Source organism: Anarrhichthys ocellatus, unplaced genomic scaffold (genome assembly GCF_004355925.1).
Source record: "Anarrhichthys ocellatus isolate YVR2014 unplaced genomic scaffold, GSC_Weel_1.0 scaffold194, whole genome shotgun sequence".
NCBI classification, from domain to species: domain Eukaryota; kingdom Metazoa; phylum Chordata; class Actinopteri; order Perciformes; family Anarhichadidae; genus Anarrhichthys; species Anarrhichthys ocellatus.
In genome coordinates this window covers 235,410-240,013 of record NW_022280224.1, presented here as the reverse complement: position 1 = coordinate 240,013, position 4,604 = coordinate 235,410, and the positions used below count along the sequence as shown (strand labels likewise).

Here is a 4,604-nt window from a genome sequence, read left to right as displayed (position 1 = left end):
AAGAACAGATACTACACTTGATCTTAGCCAAAAGGCCGAGAAGCGATACCGGTACAGCGTCGGAGGTGAGGAAGTCATTATCCGCACAGTCAACCTCACTGACGGGTCGGGAACTCAACTACAACGTTTGAATCACATATGAAACAAGAACAATGTACAATAGTAATAATGTCCCACTGGTGCTGTTTAGTTTGAGATATTTATATTTAACTTGTGTTCGCAAATGCGTCTTCTTGTTTCTTTCCGGACACGTGGTACGCTGTAGTCCAATCAGGAAGTAGAAAAAAACGATAAATATCATTTCTAATTTGCAGACACGCTGGAATAAATATTGTGTTTCTACAAGTATATTCTTTCTTAAATAGCGTGTAACGAACTTGTTCCGTTGATAAAAGTTATGTTTTTACGCTTCAAAACTCACTTCACGACAACAAACACAGCTGTGTCTCTAGTGGAGGAGAGCTAACAGCACATTTCACCTCTTCAGCCTCACACACACAGTTAGTGATGAAAACACAGCAACGCAATCGATCATCAGTTATTTAAGTTACCGAAGACGTCCCGTTAACGTGACTCACAGAGTAGAATATAAACAGTGAGGTCATAATAGAGGATGCTAGCGGCTCTAATGTGTACTGTTAGCTTCTTAGTGAGGTCATCATAACATTTACAGACCTGACTGAAGTGTAAGACCATGTAATAGCAGAATAAGCGTGGAGTAATAATTATAATGTGTCCCACAACCTAGAAACAAATACAACGCTGTCAACTGCACTGGTCTGTTAGTTTAATAATACGCAGAATTAACTCGTTATAATACTGTGATAGTGACAAACATGGACGTGTCATTAAGTAACGTTAAATGTTAGTAACTTGTTACCGGCTGTAATGGCGGCTTGAAGTAAGTCTGGACTTCCGGTAAGATAAAACTAACATGTCACTCTGACGATACAGTATTGACACGACTTAATTCTTACAATGTAGAGTTAATAATGTAGCATGAAGACAAAATATATTTTATTTTTACACGATAGCTAGGAGCTAGCATTACTTAGCTAACAGCTAGCTAGCTTTATCAAAACACACATGCTGCGGTGAAACACCCTAAATAGCAGACAACAATTTGGCTTCCTTATAATAGTTATGGGAACAGTGCACGCGCTATTAATTCTAAAAGAAATGTCGAGTTATTTAGTCAAAATGAACTTACTGAAGGTTGTCTTCAACAAAAGCTAATTGTTGAGTTATTCCTGAGGCAAACAGCAGCGGTGTGTGAGGTGCGCTTGACCGTGTGCAAAATGACGTCATCTTTACCCCAAACATTTAGCGTTAGCTAACATTAGCTACCTCGTAATAAGACATTTAAACAATATTCCAACAACTGTACTCTTTTAAAAACAATGTGCAAATAACACGTTGATAACAGAATATTTGTTTGTGAGTATTTTAGAGAAAATGATCGGGACCAGTTTGTGAACAAGAACCGGTTTAATCCAGCTAATCTGTTCACATTCTGATATTATATTGAGAGGTATCTAATGTACTTAGTTTAACCAAATGTGTGTATTGTGTGTATAATTATCACTATATACATTATAGAGTCACGTGTTATGATTGGTCAGTTTGACTACAGACTCCTAATTGGATCTGATGAACCGACTACTGACCACCAATCACAAGTCGAACTGTAACTATATGAATATATAGTATAACGCTCAAGATATATGAATTTAGAGTTGTGATTCTACCTACAACAGTTACTTTACAGTATTTCTGGTGAAACTGAAATAATTTATTCTTTATAATAATTTATAACAATCACTGTTTATACTGCCCAATTGTCTTTTGGTCATTTGGAAAAATCCCTTTAACGTGTATATATTATCCATCTATATTATCAAAGACCAGAGTATTTAAGAACTACAATGACGTCTGTCAGCGTGTTTTTTGTCTCCGTTGTTATCTGTAAGGCAGCGCTGCCTCCCAGGCTGTGGTTATGACGGGTATACGGAATATGGAATAATAGAAGATCCATATTTCTGATGTCTTACTGGCGTGATGACATGCACACTCTTAGTTTTGCCATGAGTAAAAACATGAAACGTATCCAAAGGGAAGCTGAACAGTTGATCAGATATCAGAGGAATCAGTCAGTGTTGTAGGCTCAGGAGTTATGCGATATGATATATGAGTTAACTTTATAAGAACTCTCCCTCAGAGATCTCTCATCTAATCTGTAATCAGGGTTTAGCAGTTGTCATCCTGCTCTGACACTTCCTCCTCTTCTTCCTCCTCCTCTTCCTCCCTGGGTGCTAAAAGGATATCAATGGCCTGTTGTACGTTCATTGTTATATTAGTAATTTATTATTATAATATAACAATAATATTTTGTTGTTGTGGTGTTACTCTACAAGTGTATGTGTGACCCTCATAATCTGCTCCATTAACCCAGATGCCTCTGTGAATCGTCAGCAGGCCGCAGTGAGAGCGACCAAAGAGGCCGGTGACTACCGGGAGAAGAGACCGGTCTTCTTCAACCCTCCACAGGAGCTGCTGGACCAGACCTCTTCTCTGGCCCACGCAGAGAAGCTCCTTCAAGCAGAGGTTGTCCCTGAACCATCGCGTCAGCTGTGTCTGGGAAAGCTGGTGGTTCCATTTGGCCAGTATGAAAACGCTCCATTCCACTGGTTTGTGGTGAACGATGTGGGCTACATGAAGCAGTAAGCATGTTATATTATCATTATTTAGCAATACCAATGTAGGCTATGCAGTTTAAATACAATTGTTATCTGTTTGCACAAAAACTATCATCAGTGTTTATTATACATCTTTGCAAAGTTTCTTTACTCATTATCTCAAGCGCAGTGATATTAATGATATAAGTACTAAGTTGATGTGTATGATTCCAGCATGCTCGACAAACACAGATCAGAGGTAACAAACCCACAGAGAAAGAGAAAGGGGGAGAACCAGTGGGTGGAGGACTACCTCACTGAGTACACAGAGAGCTTCTCACAAGTCTCCAGTCTACTATGGAGATCACACAGAGGACCTCCAGTCCTGTGAGGAGGTGCTGAACACACCAGTGACCCACATCACAAGTGTACAGATGAAGAGGTTCAGGAAGTTTATCAAGGAGAAGGAGCCAGTGAGTGTTCATCTGATTATTATTATAGTAAATGAAAATTGTTCAAATGACTGATATTTAAAGAACCTCTGCTAAATGTATTTGTTGGCTTTTGGTAATTAATAACCGATAGGTCATAAAATAGTTACTTTACATTTGTTCCCCAGCATCCAGCTAGCAACAAGTGTGATCCCTTATCGTGGTCATCATCAGGTGATGACGCTGAACTGGTTTCTGCAAGCCTGGCAAAACCCCAATGGAACCCATCTGCTGACATTCTCTGGCTCAAAGAGGACACAGAACGAGGCCTGTTCACCAAGTTTAAATCTTTAAGGACATCACTGGTCAGTTTATTAAGAGGAGACGATGATAAAATCAGACCGTATGTGGTTTTAGCCACCAGAACCTCCTGGTACGTCAAGGGTGCTCTGCCAACTCCACAGCTCTTTTTTCGGAGCCGCGTCTTTGTGTGGCGCCCTGTTGGTGTTTGGAGATACTCCCTGAAGAGTCCTCGAGGTGATGACTGTGTGGGTCAAGGACGGAATGTGCACCTCTACAAGTCTGGCTCCCACCACCGTGTATAACTCACTTCACTTGTGTATAGTGACGTTATATATATATACAGTACATACATACAGTATATATCTATATACATTATGTATGTATGTATATATATATATATTAAATATGTAAATAATATATATGATATATATGTATATATACATGTATTTGTATATTATGTATGTATTTATTTATTTATTTAATAATAATAATAATAATATTTTTTTAGATTAAGCCTAATAATAGACACTTAGTACAGGCAAATAATGAAGTGAAGTATTCAATATTTGCTTTAAGCATCAATGTGTTAAAATTTGGTTACAGTGTATTATGACATTGCATTGCTATTTGAGAAAATGGGTTTCAGTAAAACAGTGTCACAAATTGTGTAATATCTCTGATAACTTTGCGTAAGTGAAAGTTCAGAACAGCAATATTTATAATCGAGAGGAACAAGCTGAGGCCAAGAAAATTAAGCCATGTTATAATACATAATCTGAGGAATATTACAAATAGTGGACTTTAAATTATATTTTACACAAACATTTTGTTTATTTTATTGTTGTTTTATGTGTTTTTTGTAAATCACTTTTTAATGCTGGTTTTAAATCTCTTAAACAATTTTATTATTATTTGTTTGCCAGTAATGCATCACCTGTGCTTGATGTATTTCTTGATTTTGTCATCCACTGTGAGGCAGCTCAGCCTTCACTGAAGAGTCAATGTAGTTTCTCACTCTCACCACTAGAGCTCGCTGTCTCTCTATTCTCATTTAGTGCTGTACCTTTATAATGAACGTGAACATTATTACACAGTGTGCCCTGAGAGACCAGAACGTTTTTGAATTGAAATAGGGCTCTGGGACATATAGGCTGAGTGGATTGGTTATACTGGGACATAGAGGCTGAGTGGATTG

The 4,604-nt window shown here is 37.9% G+C and overlaps 1 non-coding gene across 1 annotated transcript; it reads right to left on the bottom strand.

The window, feature by feature from the left end:
• On the bottom strand, nucleotides 1-47 carry LOC116400728 (U2 spliceosomal RNA; the record flags this gene model as incomplete). The annotated part of the gene is made up of 1 exon (XR_004213941.1): nucleotides 1-47. It is a non-coding gene; the product is annotated as a U2 spliceosomal RNA (small nuclear RNA).
• Between the last annotated feature and the right edge of the window lie 4,557 nt (nucleotides 48-4,604).